At 30.4% G+C, this 26,497-nt stretch overlaps 1 protein-coding gene across 3 annotated transcripts in view; it reads right to left on the bottom strand.

Annotated features, from left to right (window-relative positions):
* The window catches only part of LOC112596926 (GATA zinc finger domain-containing protein 10-like), a 152,944-nt gene that overhangs the window by 89,532 nt on the left and 36,915 nt on the right, over positions 1-26,497 (bottom strand). For 2 of the 3 annotated variants that reach the window (XM_025342799.1, XM_025342800.1), the window contains exon 2: positions 4,877-5,006. The gene's annotated coding sequence lies outside the window, so the exon portion shown is untranslated. Of the gene's footprint in view, positions 1-4,876; positions 5,007-26,497 lie in introns of those variants that run through there. The other variant, XM_025342802.1, reaches the window with a different exon arrangement.

The raw sequence follows: 26,497 nt of genomic DNA, 5'->3' as shown, positions 1-26,497 counted from the left end.
AGTCCGCGTGCGAGCGTTATAAAACTAATACAAATTTCATGACCGCAATTCCGGACCGTTTCCATCCAATCACTATTGTCGGTCGCCCGTTTCCTGGTAGATATCGATTTTCGCAGATACCGAACATATCTATTTTCCATCGTACAACAGCGGTGGTACATATAATATTATGTACTCTGTGTAGACTGTTTAATATAAAAAACGCTACAACAGTCTACAGATATTATTATTTCGTTTCCGGTTAGTCCCGCACACTCGATAAACCTTGCTTTATCGTAGAAATAAAAAAGTTTTGGCGCAAAAAGCCAGTCTTATTGTAGGATAAAATTGATGAGGAAATATACTACAGAGGCTTATTTTCTTTATATTATTTCCAAAGAGTTATCAGAAAAAGAGTTGATGAGTATTGTTACTTAACAATATGTAATATATTAGTTATTGTTTTCTAGAAAATTACAAAAATAATTTTGTTAAATGAATTCACTACAATTTAAAAACATAATCACTTTTTTTGCTATTTAAAAATGCTATATTAACTATTAATTGTTGAAATTAATTTCTTTTATAGTTCTAGTTTCAATAGAATTAATTAAGCACAATAGATAAAATATTATAGAAGGTATTAAAATATTGAAAAGCCACCCCTTTCTATCTTCGGCAATTATTCGAATTTGTTTTCTTATTTAAATATATGTTATTAAAAGTTTTTGCTGAATGTCAACATTTCTCTGCAACACCAATATATATTATAATACATAGTTCTCCAAACGAAAAGTTCTTAAGTACTAATGTAGGGTCTTGTCAGTTGTTCCCGATTCAGTAATTTTTCTTTACACATGCAAACTCTTTTAATTACATGAGAAGGCTGTTTTTGGAAGAAGAAGAAGTTTTGCTTAAAAACGAGTAAAATTATGGCGGCTTCTTCATATTTTTACAATATTGTACGTATAGCAGTGAACAACAATAATAAGGTTAAGAAGAGGAAAAGTTTTGAGGAGACTTCTGTATAATGCTATACAACACACACACTCATAGACTGGCACGCACGTACACATACACATTCACACACTGGAAGCGTTAAATGTTCGGAATTCGACGTGCTTCCGAGAAATCCGGGGAACAAAACGAGTTGATCAAGATGAATGGTTGGACCCATCTCGAAGCGACGCCGCAAAAAATATTCATTATGCATTGTACGCCACCATACACTTATATATAGAAGAGAAAGCCATTTTATTAATAACGATCGAAACCGTCGAGGATGTATAATGTATATTATATAATATAACGTGTAGGTATACCTAAATCTATACATACAAATAATACAAACTATGTAATATTATATATTATGGTCAGCAGTGAATCTATCTATGCGTATTAAAAATTGATGACTGCTTTAATTGTTGAGTCTGATATATCAACGCCATGCATATACTATACAATTCATATTATTTGCGTTTCGACCCACATTAATATTTAATATACATCATACCAGAAAAGGTAAAACAAAAAATAACAATTGACGAGTGAAATTGCTTATATATATTGCGAAGTGATAGATTTTCGAACTATGTTAGATACTACCATGCTAAATCTGTACAACACAGTTTGAACGCCTCAATAATGTTTGTTATATTTGTACGTGACAGCATTAGATTTAGGTGTAGGCAACGGGAACATGCTGTTGATGTACTGACTACAGAGTCACCAACCAGTTTCTCGATCAATAGAGTATAAATATGTAATATAAAATAAAAGTAGTGGTATTATGATGATATGATTTAAACACCCGGGGCATAGATTTTTTCATTGCTAAAGTGGTTCACTCTCTAAAATGTTGGGAGCACATTGTATGATTACCTATAATATGCATATATATATATATATATATATATATTTACATCAGTACAACTCGACAGTCGTCTGCACTACTCTACAGCACCACATACCTGTGTACAGTGTGTACGAAAATATTGTAATAATAACAGAGCTCTGCTCTGCAGCAAGCACAATATATCGCAATAATCATTGTGTCTACGCACTAGTGATGAAACAGTACGAAAAGAAATTTATGTTCAGTATATACATATTTTGCGACACGGACATAAAAAACCTATTTTATATTGTTTCAGTGGTACGTTAGAAACGCAAAATTGAGTCTTTTCGAAAAAAAAATTATTATTCGATCCCCTTAGCTGAATTGTTTAACAAGCTATTGAACTCGTATTTTTGTACGCCACGGGGACGAACGAATGACAATCGTAATAGATATAATTGGTAACTGAATTCCCGGGTATACGGCCATTATTGTAACGTAAGATGCACTGGCCGCGCCGAGGGAATGATAATTCAAACGTAATTGTCACCCGAAGGGCAAAAGTTTCGTCGCCAGACGAAGAGGGGTCTAAAAAAAGGGTCGAATTCGACACACGTATGTTCGCACTGTAGTCATTTTCCGTCTGAAACTTTTATTCTACGACGCGGTGGATGCTACAGTTATTACGCGATTTAAAATTACGCTGATAAAAAAAAAACCCACGGAAAACAAATTGTATATATACATTATTTTTTTTGTTTAGTGCAACATAGGTTTTCAGTAGTACTAACCACCTAACTACAAAGAGGGAAAAAGAGAAAAGAAAACCTTTTATCGTTTTTGTACTGTAGAAGATACCTCACCGATCTTTAACGAACATCCGCTTGTCAATTACGATCAGTTAACAACTCAAACTCGCAGAATATACGTATAACAAATAACGAACCATAGAGAAAAGGGTTTAGACGTGAAAAGTGAACGATGTATAAATCATTAATCATTTTGTCGTTTTCGTCTTCGACGCTTTTCTCGGCGCGGATGGTTACGAAGTTTAAAACTCGGAGGTACGAACTACAATAAATTGCTCTTGCAAAGCCAAATTATATTGACAAAGCAAGATGCGTAGCTTAACGGTAAACCTAAATATTTAATATTTATCATATTGTGAATCTGAGATTAAAAATGTCTATCTATGAGACGGGAGAGATAATATGATACGAAAACCACCTAATAGATTGAATTATGACATTCTGCAAAAAAAAAGCAACGTGTTCAATATTGATATAAACTATATCATATTAATAGATAAACGAAATTAAAAAGTTAGGTTTTAAATTATTTGTAAATGTATCAAGTGTTTTATCGGAACGTTCAAATTAAAATGTATGATATTATTTAAAATACGTAAAAACGAAACTGACTTGTCGAAAAAGTGAATAATGTATCAATTACTTTAGATTTTAATAAAATATATCTCCATTGATTTGAGCTCAAATGACAAATGACAGTATCTTCATGTCAATTCATTTTACTTACTGAAAAGGCAAAATAAATTTAAATTCTATGGTGATGCTGTGCACGAACAACACAAATGCATAATGCACTTAATAATGAATATATTATACTTAAATACTTGCGAATTATAAATTATGTAATTAAAATGTATAAATTGTAACTAAAATAATCTTTATATTCATCTTGAAACAAATGTACATTTATATATATATATTACCATATACCACACATCGCTTCAAAAAAATTATAATAACAATTTATTGTTAAAGGGACTGCGTATTGCGTCTTTTTGTTTTGGCAGTAATGTAGATTGACCTCTGTGACAGAAATAACTGTAAGCTATAAAGACGACTAGGGAATATTTGGCATGGATAAAAAGAATATGAATAATTTCATAGTGTACTTTCATTGATATTTTTCTACTTATATTACACGCTAGTTTATTACTCCGCATCAATGTACATCGTATGTATAAAAAATTACTTAAGAGTTTAATCTTGGAGTACATCTATCTCGTAAACTATATATAACATAATGAAAGTGAATAATGACCATTAGACTTAAATAATATCAAGTACAAAAGTTTTATGTTTTTTTCACTTCTATATTTTAAGTGGATGTAAAATTAATAAGACTTACTTATATACATTATAGTTCTATAAACATATTATTTCATGTTTCAACATATTATATTATTAATTATATTATATCATCTACACAATTACTTTAATTTAATTTAACACTCAAACAGTCTTAAACAGTTTTTAAGTATATATAATCGGTTATCGCGTTAAAACTTAAAAATATGTTATCCAACGACTGTGGCAAACAACACACGCGCATGTTAAGTCGTATCGTAATTATTTTGTGGGTAACGGAATCTGTCAACACGGGATTATGAATGAACGAAAAGGGTATAATAGCAGTATATACCATCATCATTAGTATATAATAAGCAATATATACATATGTATTTTTTATACGTTATACTATACCTACTAGTTAGTATAAACGAAACGAGTTTTTATTTACTTTTTTTCACAACTTTGGTTAGGAAGCAACTACCGAGTGGTGAAGAACAAGGGGAAGAGGGCGTTGTTTTGGGTATAAAAAACCAAAACTGTTTTTTCCTTAATTTGTTTTCCCCTGGCCATTACGTACTCGCGCGTATACGAAAATAAAACATTGCTTCCGCCGTTTAAATCCGAAATCCATGCCAACTGTTGTGCGTTTGGGGTCGAATTCCGCTCGGTGCCTTTAACTGGTTTTTATAGTGGTAAATATTAATGTGCGAGCGTATATGCACCCGCATTAAGGAGACATATGGTGAAAGGATTGGTATGGTGTCGTCTAAATTTACAGGTGACGCGCGGAGAGAAGGGTTGAGAAGGACGCACGTATACAACGAAGAAAAAAAACCAGCGATGGAATTAATAGATGTCCTCCAGTATAAGATTAATACAAGTCCCCCGGGGAAGTCTATATAGGGATAGGAATATTTCTACTGCAGTTATAAAAACAGTGAACCAAAAATAAACGTCTTACCTGTTCGTCCATGTTATGTCGGACAGTATTGAACGTCTCCGACATTCATAGTCATATTGTACGTTACAATGAATGACGCGCGTATATATTATTATACGTCTGTAGCGTGATTCTCAACAGTGGATAACGCCTGAAAAACAAATTTTTATTAATGCCAAAAGAATAATAATAAATAAATATCAGTTTATGAATAACACATGATAATATATTATGTGTTAAATACACCTAATAATATTGTTTTTTTTTTTTTTTTTATAGGATAATCAATTTTTAATTAAAATATATATATATATAATTTAAGTTTATATTATAATATTCAGAATTTTAGACTTTATTATTGTTATTTATTATATTAAATACAAATAAACATGAAATTTTTATTTTACCAGAATGTTAATAATAATTAATATGCCTGCTCTTAAAATATTTTATTCGTAGTGCTCGTGCAGTTGAAGCACTTCTCCGAGAGATTAAAATTATAAAAAGAACTCAACCAACATCACATAACTTTTAAATTCCGATTATCGTAGGATTGAGATAAAAGTTTAAATTGAAAATTATTAATTCTTTAAAAACCGATAAATTTTAACTAGCTAAATTTGAAGTACCTCTATAATAGTTTTTAATATGTCCCATAAAGTATGAGTAATTAAAAAAGTTGTATTTTCCATTTAATGAAATTACAGTACTTAAACAATTTTATATTTTGCATTATTTTACAATATTTATATAACTATTTACTCTACACACTTATATGTATAAACTGGAAAAAAACTACAAATATAAATCAAAAAATAATTTTAAGTGAATTATTCAAACTACTTATATACTATATATGCAATAATGTAATGTGTATACGTATATATATATATATATATAATATATATACAGACTTTTTTTTGACATACTTAATACTTCAGTTCAAAACACTAAATTATTTAGTTAAATAGGTTTTCTGATTTTTTAGTTAAATTTAATTTGTATTCTTATTTGGTAAGTATAAAACTGAATATTACTTTAGTCATCACTAAAAAAGGTCTATCAAATAACATAATTTATACTTTATTAATCATAAACGTCTTTAAATTAAGTACATCACAAGTTATTAAAATAAAAACATAATATATAAGTCGATTAAATCACTATACTATAATATATTGTTATTATAACAGCAGATACTGAATTCGAAATAAACAATTGCCTACGCATTAGTGAAATGGTGAAGAAATAGGGTGGCGTGGGTGGTTATAACGCCGAACAACTAATAATTATATCATAATGCATTTTTATGGATGTCTTGTAATTAAAATTAAATGAAATAAATAATAACTGAAATAACTTCTGAAGTTAAATTACACATTACGTAGGAAGCAAAAATGCGCACGCAGATGTATAATATTTTTTAGATAAAATATATTCAATAATAATTTATTTTATTACATAATTTATACAGATACACTATATTCAATTAATCAATTATTGAATTAAAAATGCAACATGAGTATCATTTAAAAAACACTATTAACATTTCTATATTAATTAAGTATAATTATACGATATCACAATATAGACATAATTGAAAACTTAAAAATACAAGTGAAAATAACATTATGTATATTTCTCGAAAATTTATAAAAATCGAGCAAAAATTATATTCATCATTAAGATGTATTGAAAAATTAGTTAAGATATAATTTAAAAAGCGAATGGAATTTGGTCTGCATATAAACGCGATAAAAATTTAAAAATGCGATCAAAAATATAATTTAAATATAAATTAAAGAATTATATTATATATACATTGGTATACCCGGACAAGTGAATATTTTTATAGTTAATAAGTCCATTTTGAAAAATAAAACTTTACATCAAAATACGCGTTATGGCTTATTATTAAAAATATTTCAAATGATTTCGATATTATAGATATACACTACGAATTTGATCTCGTTAATCCTGAATAAATATAATATAATCCCGGCTTAGTAAATAATATCTATTCCAATACACACACATTATACTGTGCAGCGGTATATAGGTTACCCAACGACGTAATACGACGCGTCGTGTTCAGATAATAATAACATGAATATATTATTATAACATATGTGGTAGTTTTATTAAAATTCAATAATTTCGACGATATAATGGGTTTGATTAAAACGTAAGTAAGAGGAAAAAACGTGTCATCTGTCTAGAACAATCGCATACATTAAATTATAAGATCCCATGTACGAGTTTTATTAGAGGAAGATGGATATATGATAATGGAGATGATGCAAACACAGATAATAATATGAAAGTGTCCTAACCTGGCCGAGCCGCTTGTCTATAATAGGTATCTACTTATAATATAACTTGCTCTTTGGCCGTGATGTACGACAAGGAGGTGTAAATCACGATTTGACGATAAAAATCAACGGAAATTAATAATCGATTTTTCCCAATCTAAAATGACTACTGAAAAAAACAACAATTATCGCAACAGAGTGGATCCTTGCGATTCGCATTTAGATTTGTATAGACAAATGATAGGTACTGCCGTAAAGTTGTATAATTATTATGATGTATATAATAAAATTGTATAACACATTACACGCGTTGGGAATTAAATAGTTGAAAAATAAAATAAGACCACGAGCCCATATTATAATAATAATAAGTAATAACACGATAATAATAATAATAATAAATATAATATGTAATACCTGTTGTATGGATATATTATAATATGAATATGAATGTTGCCACGAAAATAACAACTCGTTAAATTTATTGCGTTTCGCGTGTAATGTATACCTTTCCATGTTATAACGAGGAACGCATAATAATACAATATTGCAGAAGATTATTGTATTATTATAGTGGTCGTTGTACAAGATGATCTAGTCGTTACTCGTTAGTCGAATGGGGCTCATTAAAAGTAAGAACAAAAATATATATATATATAATAATCGGCGTTACATGTATATTATAATATATTCATATTAATATGTTGCACCGCACGCGTGTAGTATAAATATGATATATCTACGATATATTATTTTCGATAAAAATTAATAAATAAAAACTATATACACACCTATCGCTTGATTATGACGTTATGCATTATTCCATAGAATACTAAATTATCCTTATTTATCGTATCGTAAATTATATATATTTATGAACCATAGTTATATCACATTATATAGATGTTATAAAGTATTATGATAAAAGGCGTATAGTATGTTTTAATACTTATACTAAAAATAATAAGCAATAATACGTTTGTATAAATAAATAACTGCGAAACCCACACGCGTACTCCCGATTGCGGGGACGAATGTTGCAGCGACGGATGCTGCAACCCAAGACAGCGGAGACTAATGGCTCAATCCACACGCATTGTAAATCAATTAACTCGTGTTCGACGTTTATATATTCTACAAGAGTAGTTTTTGTACATATTTTTCTCGCGATTATTATTCTCCCGTTCAAGAATTCCGCATATACACACACACAACATATATATATATACACGTCTAAATCGCTGTACGGATACTGTGCGTATCTATTATGTACATATTATATACATACAATACAATTAATATACGTTGTGAGCATTCACTACATTTCTGCAGTTCATTATTATTATTATTATTATTACACTATTATTATATCAATGTAGCAGATGTTCCTCGTCCCGCGATTCAAATAACAACGGTCACTGTCTACGGCCAAGTTAACAGAAAAAAAAATAGTTTTAATATTATATCGGTATAATATATATATTTATATATATACTTATACACGGTAACGATATATAAATGTTACATAGCCGTCGCCGTACCATGTTATTAAAAATGCATCACAACCGCAGAATATAATATATTAAACACACACAGACATAATTTATATACGCCTATATATATTTTACACACATAAGCTCACACATAAACATACGTATTATATACCAAGTTTCAAAATTGTATGGACGTATTTTACTTGATTTTCACCTAACATGAAACGATAAATATGTAATTTGTACTATACTGTTTAGATATTATTGTATGATTACGCTGACTCGAGAACAACGACGTTTATGTTACCTATATGCGATATAAACAAGGCGAAAACGGTGGCGTTTTATAAAGAAAGAAAAATAGATTTCGATATATAGACGTAAAGTCGCCGATCGACGGTTAGTGGATAATGACGACCGCTCACGAAAACTAGCAATCAACTTGCGGATCTCTCATAATTATGACAAGAAATGTAATTTTTTCATCTATATAAAGGTAAGTATACACTTGTTGCATATTTACACCATATATACTACGTATATAGCATAAGTGGGCAACTTGCAGCTTGCGAAACACATGTCGCTCTCGTCATTGTCAAATACAGCTAGCGTTTTATTTACAAAATCAAAATTTACTTAATATTATTATGAATTTTAATTTTTAGGTATTAGCTTAAAAAAAAATAATCAAATTATATAAAGATTTTGGCTCATGGTATCATTACATTTATCTATGTGATCCGCGAACCTATTCATGTTGGCCACCCCAAGTATATATAGTAATAATAATTATCCGCTACATCGGTAGACCATTGCAGAAGACAATAAAACACTATCCGGTGATAGTATACATTAAAAAGAAATTAATTTAATAAAATATATTATACTAAACTATTTTTTACAATGACTATATGGGAGAAAATAAATTGAAAACTATATGACAAGAGTTAAAAATTTTATTTTTACAAAGGGCAGCACGTATTATGTAAACAGGGAAGGCGCATGCAGTACAAGTCGTCCATTATAAAATAATGACTTCATTTCCACCTCCACTGCGGTCACAATTAAAAAACTAAAATACAAAACCACAAAACAATATGTCATTATGAAGTGTATAAATATATATATATATAGTATAATAGTGCAGTTTGTTTTAAACGACTTTATTTTCTACTCTCGATGATGCAGCAGCCAACAACAGCAGCCGCAGCAGCGACTTTTTTAAGTGGCCAACAACAATTTTTATTATTATTTTCTGTGAGGGAGGGGAGGGCGCAACTTGAAAAATAAACCAAGCTTTAACAAAACAAAACTCGAGTGGCTTTTGTCCAGCGGCGGCGATGGCCGGGAGGAAGAGCTTTCGCATCGACTGGGCAAGCGGTGGTTTTTAATTATTATTATATGCAATAATCTTTATTTTTTCCTACTCATTCTACTTTTTTCCGTCAATAGGTTTTCACCGTGCATTTTTTATCCATTCTCGTCTTACATTGTTCGTGAATCCCATGTACGGGTGTGCTTCTTTTTATATACATGTATACATTATAATATTACGTATTATACTTCATACATATTGTATAGCTCACAATAATAATGAAAAAACCCTTTTTTCGCCACCCTTCCGCCGATGCGTAACCACCAGCGCCACAATGTGACGCGTGTGTTTGCACGTGATGTGCACTGCACTATCTCCTTCACCATCATGCATTTATAATAATCATCGTCACAGTATATAAAAATAATGATAAAACCGGCGTTGTGCGTGAAAACGATGAGTGGAAAAGAAAAGAGCGGAGAAAACCGAGTAATCCATTGCAGCATTGCAGCCACTCACGCTTATACCTATATATATATATATTTCAGCCTCTCGTCTGTCTTGTTATAGAACGTGTAATATATATTATGAACAGAATGTGTGTGTATATATATATATATATAGATGGATAAAGATAGAGAAAAATATACACATATAATCGTGTATATACTATGTTATGGAAGGATGGAATAATAAATAAAGGAAAAATGCATACTCACGCCTATCGCTTTTTCCCCTGCGTTCTTATTTTGTACTTTTTTTCAATTATTTTCACCTCGACGACTTCTGACACAATACCTCCGTCCCACTGATGTGTCGAGTGCAATCTGTCCATTTTCCCCATATATACACACGCAAATCTCCCACACCTCGACACATGACACACACATATAGGTATACTGATTATTGGCGGGGCCCAGTACATCGTCAATTATTATTAAATTTCAAATATTATAATATTATGAACGATGATAATAATAATAAATAAAAAAAATTTTTATAAATAAGTTTACATGGATGATACGATAACAATCGTATGCATCTGTCAGCCCGTTCTTCGGACTTGATTAGTTTTTTTACATTTTCTATGGCTAGAAGTATAATATACAGTGTCCGATTTTTTTTCTTGAGAATAATATTTTGGTGGATATATTGTCATCATCGAAATCTACTCGCTTCCGCAATTTTTTATATTTAATTATTATACAAATTGTATTTTTCTGCAAGATACTTTATATATTCTATATAGGTACATATAAACAGGCTACGCAAATACGCCATTCTCCTTATTCTGTCGTTACTTGCACATACACGTTCTGATATTATTAAGTGAATAGTTTTATGACTTGTAATCATTATTTGTCTTGTAAATATTGCTGAACGAGATAAATTAATTTTTCTATAATATTATTATGATACACGTATTTATTTATTTTTTTTTTACTGAAAAGCTACAGTGCACAGCTCACGCAATACCCCACATGGATAGTGATTGCGTTCGCTTTATGTTCAATCCCAGCTATACAAAAGTGAGCTTTTTCGTCCGATTATATGATTGCGCGTATATTAAAATAATAATAAGAGACGAAAATATTTGAAACGAACAAAGAGCGAGGGAGTATATTATAGAGATCAGAGAACGGCCGGATATTATAATCGATGACAAATAAACACGACGACGTAAAGGTTGCCCACTCGCACACGTACACGTGATCTAAAATTATGTGGTGCGTCCGAATGAAAACTAGTTTGGTTTAGACACATTTTGAAACGTGGGCGTGTCGATACTAATATAATATATATACATACCATTTTTTTTTTACTTTGATAACAAAAAAAAAGTCAATGTATGCTATAATAATACGTTGCAAAGAGCGTATGGGACTGATGGCGACGACGACGACGACTACTATGGCGTGGAAACACACCGCCGTGCATATTATATTCGGCAGCAGTACATAACATAATGATATAATAAAATATATATATACCCTTCTATATTATTATTATGCGTGTACGGCGGTGGCCTGATTGTTGATGATTGTCGTCGTCCCCTGACGTTTGACGCACGTTGCTGCTGCTGCTGCTGCTACTAATACTACTACTGTAACACGGCTGCTTTAAACATTTCCGGCTTTGTGTTATTATTACTAAATTTTTTTTTATTATTATTATTATTATTACTACTTGATGCAAAAATACGAACAAAATTATGTCTCCCTTATAGAATGGAAATCTTATTTATTTACATGTCACGTTCAGACTTTTGGAAGTCAAAGACGAAAGTGAACATTATTAATATCGTAAGTATTTATGAAAAAAAAAATGCATTGATTTTTCTAACGGTCGCGGATTGTTTTTGCTCTTTCACTACATGACGCAATTAAGAATTTTTCTCATTTTTCTTATGTTCCTCTCTCTCTTTAAAACACAATTTTTTTCATTTTACTTTTTCTTCTTTCGTACATAATATATATTTATCCTGATTAACTTTCGTTTGATACACAGACTCACACAAGAATACTCCACCTTCGCTCAATACTGACTTGAATATAAAAATTCAATTCAATTTTCCATCTTGTGACTGGCACAATTTTTAATAAAGAAAAATATTTAAAAAATATAAAAAACTTAAACGACTAACGAATAAATAGTATCGCCGTCAACTAAATAATAACCATCGTAAATAAACAATCGAGTCTATAATAATAATGACTATATGATTCGATTAATTGGTCGAAAATTTAAGTAACAAATGTTACACATATTAAGTATGGAAATATTTCGGAAATTCGATTTTACAAACAGTTTATATACGAGTGATGAGTATAATGTATTAAAGTGTTTAATGTTTATGCGATGAAAATAAAACAGTGTATAACAAATGACAACACACAAAGGGAAAAAATACAATATATTGAAATTAATTATCTGTCGTGGCCGCAAGCGTCTTAAATAGTTGAGACAAGCAATAAACATTATGTTTTAAAATAGTTTTTTTAATAAGAATAAAATATGCGATACATATACTTAAATCATATTTGTCTGGTAATGTTTTTTGTTGGCTAGCGATTAAACACGGTCTCGCATTTATAACTGTAATATTTATCACTGAAGCATCGTATAATTAATCCAAATTTTAAAAACAATTATTTTACTTTTAATAATGAGAATTTTATTTATTTTTCAAACGAAAATGAGGACAACTGCAAAATATTTAAAATAAAAAAAAACACGTATTTTACGTATATAATAATATATTAAAAATAAATAAATTAAGCTGTATAGAGGTACTAATGAGTATCGGCCAATTTTGTTCTACAATGTCGATTTTTGAAAACTCTGCGTCATACTAATACAATTATATATCTGATGTTTTTTATATTATGGGTGACGTATGCCGGTTATGGTAATAGTCATTTTTAGCGTACCGCCAGGATCATAGCGCTCTCACTTTACGGATTTCCCTCGGGGGAGAAGAAACCGTAAAACATTGGGAATTTCGTTTTCTAAATCGTTTTGATTTGGGTTTTTTTTTTTTTTGAATGATTGGTACCACCACCATCGATCGGGTCGGTCGTTCACCTCGTTGGTGTGTCCGTACACACACACACACACACACACGTGCACCTATAATATAATACGCATGTATGATGCGTATACACACACACACATGCACATACACACACATAGATATATATATATATATATATATATAAATATATTATACATTACGTATAAATATAACTGCATATACACTCGCGGTTGTAGTTAGAAAGATACCGACATACCGGTTTAAAGTGGTCGCCGACAATGGATCGAGTGCATAGGAAAACGGGGTTAAAACACGTGCCGCGCGACTGGCACGTATATTAGAAAAACGCGACAATATTGTATTCCGCGGTAGGGAAGATTATGCGCTTTTTTTTTCTTCGTACCCATATTATTTATTTGTTATTTATTTTCTACAATTGCAGTATCGCGCGCCGATCATCACACGTTAACCGCGGCTGCTGCTAGTATTATATATGTATAGGTATAAGAATTATACGAATCGAGAGCACGCGTTTGTTATCAATACAATATAATATAATACATGCACCACACCACCGAACGTAATCTACGTACAGATGACATTGGCTTATATTACCATCGTTATCGTGCTGGTATATTATTGTATAAAGTCTGGTTCACAGCTATACACGTCGTCTGTCGTATCATAATCATTGGCTGTTACATTCGTGGTATCATTCATTAACCATAATATATCGTGAAATTTCTAGAGTAGGGCTGAGCTAAATTTAAAGGACACGAGACAAGACGTAGCTGTGAATCCGAATTTAATCGCATGTATGATTGATTCGGCACGATTTTTTTTTTCAGAAAGGTTACTGGAAAATATCACATATTAGATATATTTCATCGTTAAACTTACGGAAAATTATAAATTTAGGGCAGAGTAAAATTGTTACGATAACACATTTGAAAATTAAATAAATACCTCTATTAAATGAGCTTTGAATAAAAATAAGAAACGATTAATACAACTCACTAAAAAATAACGACATTAATCTGACCGCAATAAAGTTCTAACTGGGACTTTCCCATCATTGCATTAATAACAATAATACATACATATGCATAAATATATGCGATACTTATACATAAAAACTCGCGGGTTTGGTAATATAATTACCGTACGCAGTATACCCGCGCGCCATCAAATTACTGGTCTCGGTCAACGGCGGCGGTAACACGTTTTAAGAATTTGACACAGTAAACACACCGGAAAAAACGCGTAGAAGTATATAAATATTAAATGTGTATACGAATCAAGTTTTTGTTGTTCGGCAAGATCGATTATGCATATTGTAGTATTGTCGATCGATAGGTTTAGTTTGACCAAGATTTATATACATAAATAAATAATAATCATTCGTCGTATTTGACGATGAAAACAAATTGAAGAAGAAAAAGAGAAAAACCGTGAGAAAAGTTCGGATTTTAATAATTATAAATCGAAAGACGATTTTGATTAGGTACAGCTATAGTAGACACTAACTACTACTAAATGCTATCATAAAGAAACGTGCCATAAAGTACACCGTCCTGCGCGGAAGATTTCGTCGAGTCCGTAAAATTCACCGGCATAGAACTTATGTTTACGTTTACTCGACACCCGAGGACTGCCGGAGCAGTACCGCCGATTCCAATTCACGAATACACTTCGCAAACCATTACAGGTTTTGAACATACCACAGCCGCGACCGCAGCGTAGAATAATAATATTATAACACGCCTTGGATGTGTGACACGAAAAAATTTATATACTGGGGCGGTGAGCGATTTAAGACGTATGTGTAACGAATAACCGAACCAGGTATATACCGCGGGAGCATAGACGATAAACCGGCGCGGAAGCCCACGCGCGTCCAGTGCGGTCGGTCGATATCGCACCGCAACTGCTGCTGTTGCGCCGAGCGCACCGATGGTAGTGTAGCTCGAGGACGTATTTAGCGTACATACACGCCGCCTATTATACATAATATTCTCGGATTACGATCTAAATGTAGTCTATATTATAATGGTGGCGCGCGAGTTGCCCAGGAGCGGTGGCGGCGGCAACAATAGAAAATCCGCAGGTCGGACACCTCCGCGGGTTATTTGTTCCCCGCGTATACATTATACATGTAAGTACATTGTCTGTACGGGTTAGGCATATTGCCGCCTAATACAGACGAAGAAGCAGGGTAAAGGCGAAATAGGCGTGTGCGGCGGTTATTTCTATATTTATTTCCATTCGATTGTGTTGCCGTGTTCTTGCGCAGCCGCTACAGCAGTAGATGTTATACGCGTGAGTAGTCTTCTTCCTTCTCCACGAGGTTGGCGTTTAATATACCTATTATAATAATATTATGTATTGTAATTTTGATAATTTCTTAAGAGGGGGCGGATGGCTGTTAGGCGCAGTCTTCGTATCTTTTCTCAGTCGCTTATCCGTTTCTTTTCGAGATAAAATTTTCAAGGCCACATTCGACTCCGTCACCGCGGAGCACATACGCACGTTATAGCGCCGTAGCTACAACAGTACACTCGACAACGGATGGTTATCACGGAACGCCCTCCGCCGTATTTATTAATGTTATAGTGACAACGATCGTTTTTTTTTCTATATTTTTTATTTCTCCAGATAAACTTGTAATATTAAACAGAAAACGCCGTGAATCCGTTAAAGAAATCTTACAGCTGACTACCGTTGCGTATTCGAAATAATGCAAAACGACTATGACGTGTCCTTGCAAACTTTAGCAATTGAGGCTAAGCAAAGATAATGCTATAATCTTCTTTAAAAACAACACTATTAATATTACGTAGAATAATATATTATATTCATTAAACGAACTGGTCACATAGGTAAGCAGGTACAATTCCAACAATAATAATTGGTCACTGTCCGTTTCCTTCCCACAAGTAAAAAGCTTTGTGAATTAATATTCGATTAATTAACACCTGTTTTTATCACTTAAACCATCGACGGGCGACATTTAATATACATATTTTTTTAATGCGTTTTGATAATAACAACATTGAATAATGCAGCATCGACGACGGTGGTGGTGGGCTGTGATAAATCACAGTGGTTATTATGGTTTTTTTCCATGAATTATATGAGCGATAATTTATAAAAATTACTGAAAGATGTGCAAGTGGCGAATATGGTCACTCCAGAAAACACGACTTTTGAACAAGGTCGAATACAACTCAATTCATACCAAATCGAATTTTCCGCACACATGCGTAATTGTGTTGTTGTAGTATACATCATATGTCCGTAATGAGAACAATTATGACAATAATAATAATAATATTTTATGTATTGTTCTATAATTATTATATAAATGTTCTGTTCAAAAAATATGTATTGTGCGTTCGAAGACAATGCGATAGTTTACGCACACATAAAAGAAATGTATAGCGGTAGCAATACAACACTAATGCCGCACCGGCACAGCAAACGGTACACTGTACGAAGAATCTCTGGAGGCGATAGTTGTAAGTTGTTGTTTTATTTCTGTATCGATAACGATCTGAAAATCACCGATACACAATTTGTAGATCATTAGCCGGATATGCTAAACACACTTCTTAACACGCACCCGCATCACGTACCTATGAATAATAATATTTGCCTAAATCTATAATAAAATAATATGTTTCTTTAAATTATTTTAAAATTGTGTATGTAATGTACACAGCTTCTCGGTGTTATCTTTTTTCGGTCATCTTTATGGCAGCGTATCAACATAGAAGCGCTTAAGACCTCATTATCACGAGGCGTTCTATTATATATTTATATGTAATTAAAAAATATATACAACCTTGAGCTCATTATGTACACATAAACGAGTAAAACAATATAAAAATCAATACGCCCTGCACAAATAACTTGCAGCTCGTCATTAATATTTGTCGGGCGTAGAATACACGTACAACGATAATACATATATTTATGTAATAGTATAATAGTATTGTGATTTGAAAAAAAAATCGACGTCGTTATTACAAAATAATTAATCATTCTCTGTAAGGCAGGAATGAAAAAAAAAATAAATAGTATAGTTACGAATTACGACATAGTACTACTACTACCTACTACTACCTACTACAAATAGAAATAATAATAATAATAATCAGGTATGTGGTGTATACATTATATGGTATCATAACATTTGACATTCACGAATTCGGTAGTTGTATAACCGTTTAAACACCGGCCAAGATGATGCACACAAAAACCGTAAGAGGTAAATAATCATATTTTCTATATCGTTTTATCCCCTGCGTTTCATGCATAGATGGGTACACATTGTTCATCTTTGTGCGGTTAAGTACTATTGTTGCACGTGTGTGTGTGTGTGTGTGTGTGTATAGATATAATGTTGTTAAATAAAAACAAAAAATAACGATAAAATCAAAACATGCGATAGCAACTGTCTGGTGCATACCATCATATTATACACACACACATACACTTGTATATTTTTTGATATCCCGCGCCGTTTATTACGAATTCCACTACATATAATATTATTTTTAGCTAAACAATCAATAAATTATTTAAGTAACAAATGTCTAGGAATTTCGAGTTTATTCATAATAAAAATATTTATCGTATTGTTTTAATTGAAAAGATTGTTTATAATGTGTATCATATTATTATAATATTTTATATTATGTTGTACGCCATAAGAGTTTTGAGATGAAGATAATGAACGAAAACGTTTAATATATTAAAGCCTTATAGGTATAGCAGTAGATAACAAAAACGCGTAGAATTCTGGTCTACCAAGTATCATAATTTTATTATGATGTACTATGCGCGCAGTGTGTAGTAGGTATACAATAAAGATATATAGATATGTAGAGGCAAATATGCAGGTAGTAGAAGGTAAAAACAATCAAAAGGGAGAAAAAAAATTATAACGAAAGCCGAAGAGCCTGGAGCAGTCACAAAATATATAAACTGGTAGACGGCAATGCTACTACTATTCTTCCAGTAAGAAGCCACGTCTTAATGGCACGTCATAATCATTTATGGCTAACAAAGGTACATTATATAGTGTATAAATATATATATATATATTATGTACATTTTAACGGTATTCGGTAGTACAATTGTAAATACGATCTTATGAACAATACGAAAATAAAATAATATAATTACCGAAACAATGGCGCTCTATAATTGTTAGATTATTAGAGCTACCGTACTGATACAATTAAATATAATCTTGTTTATTTAGATAATATACTCATTAGTGTTAGAAAATATTGTGATCAAAAATTAATAACTACTTACACTCATTAAAGAATGAGTCACTTGCGCTATAAAGAAGTAAAGACCAAGTTCGCTTGGTGTTTTTTTGGCTTGTCATATAGGGAAAAAGATATGGTATAAATTTATTGTTTTGACATTACTTTCTATGTTAAATTAGAGCATTTCCAAAGCTATTTTTTATTATTATTATTATTATTTAAGGTACCTATTGCTTATAATTAAATTTGTTTTGGAAAATCTGTCGATTTCAATATTATATGATTAACTTTCTAAATTTTTGAATGTTGGTTTTTATTTCCTAAGGTAGTTAATTATTTTTGACTATTGTCTTGTTGTCTCCAAGCCATATTAAACACAACTAAATAAAAAATTGAAAAACCGTCCACGACATAATATTATAGTCTGACAAATGGCTTTTAAAGCGTCATCGCCAACATAGACTCTATTTCTACAGACTCAAATACAGTTCTGCCTGTTAAACTCTAGAGTTTAATGTTCGGTGATAAATTAAAATTATAAACTTTTGAGATTTAACAGTTTTGCTAAAAGTGTCTACATTAAAAACATAACAGTAGATGTAGAGTTCAAATTTATATAGGTACATTGCTAAGTTAGTTCTTAGTGCAATCAATAATATCTCGCAGCAAACAAAGTTAAAAAAAGAACAATTCTTGTCGTTGTAATATTCTTGTCCCCATCGCCATCGGCAACTAAAAAAAAAAAAATTAAATCTAAAATACAAAATCCACGAGAAAGTCACTGCCATGAAAAAGCTGTAGTTAGGCAGTCAGGTAGCGAGTATAAATCGTCTGTACCGTATGGTAATAATAATAATAATAATAAGAAGAAGAATATCTACAACTATATAATTGCCGCTATCGTCATCAACACGTTACTATTCAAAAGTGCGCTGACACGATAATTATTTCAATTATGAAATACACGGAAACCCGTGTTTTTGGTTTTGGTAACCACTACCACTTTTATATCGTGGCGGTGACCTACGTTTCAATGTATATGCCTGTAGAACAAATGAAGTATAAGTAGCCCACGTACGAAAACAAATCGCATTTATAATAATATATAATATTAGGTACCATGTGTGTGTGTTTGTCTTGTGTACAACAATTGCATATTATATTATTATTGTAGTCGTGTGTCCTGAAAAATCTCGTTAGCACCCGAGGCCAACTCTTGTACTGGTATTATAAGTATACATAATAATAATAATAATAATGTGTAAAAGAGGCGGAAGAGAAAATACGGTAATCGAGAGAGACGGACAGATGAAGATCTGGCGCGAAATTCGTACGTTGCAGTGACTCTTGTTTAAACGTCAGTGTGTGTAATAATAATAATAATAATAATACTCGCATTAAAAGCGCGTTTATAACGTCATATATATGTATACAAACGGAATGCGCGGAAATGTTGCCGAAAAGAAAAGAAGAGAGCAAAAAAAAAAAAAAAATAAGATAAAATAATACACCACTCGAGAAGGCGATATTGACCATCCCACTCACGATGTGGTCTATCCGGTTCTTTAAATATCTTCTTATATTATTATACCCATACACACGGTACAACGCAACACGGTCGGTGGCAAATGTTTTAGAATATTTTTTGACCAATTATGATTTTATTATTTTGCATACCATGTAATACCATAATATATAAGCACAGTTCTAATCAAATTATTAAATCTATCGTTATAGTGATTCTAAAATAAAATAGCTCATTTTGAGCCTCAGACTGAAGATTTTTTTTGCTCCTTGTTAGGTAAGAGCTCTAAACACCAAAATTAATATTGATATAGTATTAAATACAATACTAAATATTGCCTGTTTAATATTTAGAGAACAGGTCTTTATTTATTATGTACGTTATGAATTGTGTGCGTTATTCTACCATAGGATTAAAACTATTATTTGAATTATAGCTATAGTTGATTATGTTATGTTGCCTGTCAACACAGTTCAAATTATCGATTATAGATATATAGAATTCTGATTAAACTCCTAAATAATGCAACAATTTATTCAAAAGATTTAAAAAAAGCTGGTATCGAAGTCTATAAATTCTTAAAATAATACCACTGAGTATACGTATGTCTTTTTATATAAGTTTTTTAACTTAGTACAACTTTTTTCTGATCTATTTTACGTTACAGTATTTAAGTTACCCCTATAATAACTAATGCATACTATGTATATTTACACGTGATTCGTTTACATTACTTCGGAGTATAATATTAATTAATATACTATTGTAAAAAAACTTCAGACTGTGTGTTCACAAATAAATGTTTTGATAAATGTTTGGCGTGGAAACAAAATATAATCAAAAAACATCGTATACATACACTTACCTCATTACGCAGTCTACATCTAAACCTCGCATCATTCCGTACTTTCTTTTGTCATTAACATTCAAAAAATTGCTCTTTTTAGCAATAAAAATGATTTACACACACACAAACCCATTATCAGTTTACCGAACGAAAAATACGAGTTTATTATGTTTATAGTTTATTGCACATTTGACATTACACAATTTAATAATATAGTAGTTTCAAAATTATGAAAACGAAATTTTTATATAATATAAATATTGTGCCCCTTGTTGTTTTATTTCCGTGTCCGACAGTTTTAGATCAAAATCTCCACCATCCAAATCACGCGGCTTGATTTAACACATACACACACATATATATACAATATAGTATGATATAATTTATGCACGGTAAACCCGTTTTGATGAAAAATAAAAATTTGTTTGTTTATAATATATATATATATATATATATAAAGATTAACTGTCAAGAAAAAAAAAACGCTTTTGGATATTACCGAAGTGTATACATTAAGAAATTTGTATACAACAATTAACGTGTATTATATTTTATATTTTGTAGCGCGATAATAACTTACAACATTTTAAACTGAATTATTAATTCATTTAAGAGAATTAACAGAACGAAATAGAAAAATATATCTATTCTAGAGAATGACAAGAAAAAAAAATTAACCGTATAATTGTACAAATTCATTATTGTAATAAATTCTTTTTTAACCGACTTTACCGAAACGCACAACGAAGATGTCTTAATCACGCAATCCAGTCGCTGACAAGTCCAAGGGGCAAAAATTTACATAACTTTGTCGATTTTATTTTGGGGCCCCAATCACCATACATGCATAATTATTATTTCACGTTGCTTGTACAAGTATATAAATAAACGAAACCGGGGAACTATTATATGTAGGTATATATAGTTTCGACGAAAGGACGTTCATTTTAATTACGAAATAATCAATACAATATAGCCAATGATCGATCATGTCTCATGCGTGCGTTCTCCAATATAAACGTTGAAAAATTATTAGCCGTTAGCGATAGTTAAAAATAATGAGTAAATTTTTTAGAAAACACATTACAGGATATTATATTATATTATAGTAATTTATTATTGTTGTAAAAAAATACAAGAAACAGTACTTGCTGTGTGTTTAAACGTATATATTTTAGTGGAAAAACTTATTAAAAGACTTATTCTTCTTTTGGCATATAGACATATATATATATATATATATATGAACTCTAAATTTTAGGAACTTGTGACTTGGGAAAAACAAGCCTAGTCTTGAGACACCAGGCGCAAAGGATAATAATATTGTGTTCATGCTTAGCTATAATATACTAAGTCGTGGTAATTACCACTTGTCACGTTCTACTCCTGTGGTCTTTAATAGAAATTTTGAGAATTATAAAAGACGTATTTTTTTTTTTTACTTTAAACAATTTAGATAACGTATTAATCGGTAAATTACCATCATATTATCATCTGTATGGATCAAATTAAATGTAAAAATTAACAAACTGTGGGATTTCGTCGGAATCTATAGTATATAAAATAATAGATAGGCATGAACTCATAATACGTGTGAACACATTTTTATTTTAATATTACTTTTTTAAGAATTAGGATAAAATATTTATTATTGCATTCATATAATGATTATAATATTAAGTGATGGCACGCTTCTAAAGTTTGGAGATCACCTATTTAATATATTTAAGGTGTTATAACATAAGGTATTTGCGCTTCATGTAATATATTAAATGCATTTTTATTACGAAAACAATTTTTAATATTTAATACATTTACTTTTTGGTATAATACATCTTATACATCCTATAAGCTAAGTACACGAGTATATTATATTTTAATTTCAACTAAACTATATGTAATAATAAAACCTCAAAAGCAAATGTAATATTTGTTATAAGTGTAATAATATTTATATTTTTATGCAAATTACACAATATACTAAAAAAATACACGTTCTTGAGTTTTTTTAATTACGTAAATTATATATTTAAATATATTGTTAGTGTTTCTTACGAGTACTGTGGTTTATTCGCTGTATGATAGAATCGAAAATCAGATTCTGTTTTTTTACGAGCATATATTAAGTATACATTATATTCTGGGTAACAATCGTGAAATCGCCAAACTATATGTATAACAGACGGGCAGGCTTACACTAAAAATCCGAATTTATGGTCTTAGATAAAAAAAAAAGTATAATGACCACTACAGCTGCATTGATACAATGATAATGTTAATGAGCTGCTGCTATACGTATTTTATATAAAAATACATTGTATGCATAGTATACTTGAATACTTCTGTAAACTACTGCCGAGGGTCACTGGCTTTTAACAGTTATTACCCTTAGTCCTATATATACAATATGGACTGTTTTTTTATACATATATTTTTCGCGTCTCAAACATCGTTATAACTTATAAATCTAATTTTAATCGTAAAAAAAAATTCTATCTAATATCTACCTCAATTATGGTACCAATAAAATCTCAGCCGACAGACATTTTTATTGTTGACCCTGCTATACAATATTATACACTGTTTTAAACGTGTAATATACTATTGCGTAAATGTTTCCGAGTGCAACTTTTCAAAATCACGAGAATTCTTAACTATTTACATATTATACGACTTATATCATATGCAAGAAAATGGTCTATAAAAATAATCGTGAAGTCAATGGTCTTTTATGCGACGAAGTGGTTTTAACGATTTTGACATTTCTATTACAGAAAAAAATAATCTCTTATAAAAATAATAAAATTAATAACAATAATTGAATATTTATGATTATGAGATTCATAAAGGCTTACGGAAATCTTGTAATTTTCCATAGTAGATATTTATAAAAATAGATAATGAATGTAAATAAAATATGACTTAGGTATTATATCTAAAGTATATGGAAATAGTTTTGAATTTCACCGGGAAATTAATAAATAAGAAAATAACTAATTCCGACATTCGTTCTTATTTTCATAAATTTCAATCAACTCATCAAAAACATTAAACAGAAATTGAATGAGCATTTTTTTTTGTTCATCATTACTTTCCCGGAATTATAAAAATAAGATGTTATTTTTAGTAATAGAGTTTCATCAATTATACGTCTTTTAGATTATTGTATTAAAAAAAAATTATAATGATATAAAACTAAATATAACCAGTAAACGTGTTTATTGTTCTTACAATCCCTCGATATATTATCTAATGTAGTTAATCTTAATTGGTTATGGAAATCAAATAATAATAATCAATAAATGGTTTTCGAAAATTTAGTCCTATGTATGCATGTAACAAATCAACGGAGTAAAAAAATAAATGAGTTTCAAAAATTTACAACACTATAAATTTAATTAACATAATCCAATATTTACATCATTATTGTATGTTATATAAAAATATTATTATATTTAATATCTTTAATAAAATACTGCGTATTGAGCGTTAACGTTTGTACCTATATTATATTTCTTGTAAATATATACAACTCCTTGAATAATATTTTTGAAATGTTCAAATAAATTTTGAACGAGTATTTTTTTCTTTTTAAGTTTGTTCATTGTCATTATCTGGATAGTACTGCCAATTTACACTTGTACCTTAAAATCTTCCCGCGTCATTAAGACGATGGTCTTGTTCACACCAAATAGCTATTTAGCACTTATCCTATACGTATATACAATCGCTATAGATATTTATACACTATAACGCTTCAGCGTAATAATTACAATTAAATATAGAGTATACTTTATATCGATAATAATTGATCGATTTGCTGTTTTTAATTGTTTTCGATAATCGTATTATTCAACTGTCACTGGATAATTTATTATAAAACGATTCTGCTAAATATCCTATAACATTATTATACTGCCTCCGTTCCAAGCAGTTATTCTACGTAGACTGAATTTTATACGTGAGTGCACGTTGATTTTTTACCATGTAATTGTAAAATATGATAAAACATTGTCGTTTTAAATATATAGTAAAAACAGACTTTACGAAGATATAAAAAAAAAAAAATATAGGTATGTCTAATAAAATTAATAAGTTATTATTATTATATGCTTGTATTATAACCACCATACCGTCACCGTTTCCACTCACTATACGTGTTGCAGGGGAATACGAAATAATAATAGTAATAATAATATAATAATAATAAGGTTTGCGGCAAAACAACTATACGAGTACACATACACATAGAGTATAATTTATAATATGTGTCTATCAACTTCCGGACGAATTATAATTATGTAGGTTAGAATTTATTTTTTACATATTAACAAAATTCGACTATACCACAGTCTTAAGATGTGCAGCATAACGGCGTTACAACAATAATAATATAAACTATAAAGGATTTACTATGCATATTTTAATAAAATAATTCCTCTCGTCGTACTGCTCATTTACATATACGAGGATTTTTTCAAGTTTTTTATTCGACTCGATGTCATTTCATGTATTATAATATAGCAATAACTGAAGTTATTTATTAAGACTATGTATATACGTATTATTATATTAAGATAAGATGGGTATTTTATGTTTTTTTTTCAATATTTTTTATCAGCAATCTAAGTAAAAAATAAAAAATATCGCAAGCATACACATTTTTTTTGCAAAACTTCATCCAACATACAAATTTTCAAATATTTGGTTCAATTTTTACCATTTACATTATATTTTGATATTTTTACAAGTTTTAAATCAGAATAAAAAATACCTAAATTACCCCCAATTTTTGGTATGTTTGTTTTTAGATAATCGAATAATGCAAAACGAGAGGATTTATTTCTACTTTCTCAATTATTTAAAATTGTGATATAGTGGAGTCTTTAACGAACAGTAAATTATAAATCACGGCATGTAGAATGTGTAATATATTGTATAATATATATTATGCATTATATTAAAATAATTATCGGTTATTGTGATACTGTGAGCACATTTATGTATTGACTTGTGAATCTATATCATAGTGTACGATATGTTAATTATAAACGAACTTAATTTGGAAACTTAGAAATATAATGTAAGCACTTCTTACATGTATGTGTACTTAACACAACGTGAACTATGACTTTCAACTAGAAATTCAATAATGCGGTAGTATAACTCCAACAGTGCAGAGTTCGACGATGGCGCGTATATTTTGTCGACACACATTCGAACGCGTATCGCCAACGGCGGCAGCGATGGCGATGGCTCGCTGATACGGACTCTTCCATCCGGGTCGGTCGAAACAGAAAACTATTAAAATATAATATGTGTACCCAACACAA

This window comes from Melanaphis sacchari, unplaced genomic scaffold (genome assembly GCF_002803265.2).
Source record: "Melanaphis sacchari strain LSU unplaced genomic scaffold, SCAv2.0 Contig36_pilon_pilon, whole genome shotgun sequence".
Lineage (NCBI taxonomy): Eukaryota > Metazoa > Arthropoda > Insecta > Hemiptera > Aphididae > Melanaphis > Melanaphis sacchari.
Note: the sequence above shows the minus strand (reverse complement) of the source record. Positions and strands in the feature narration are given on the sequence as shown.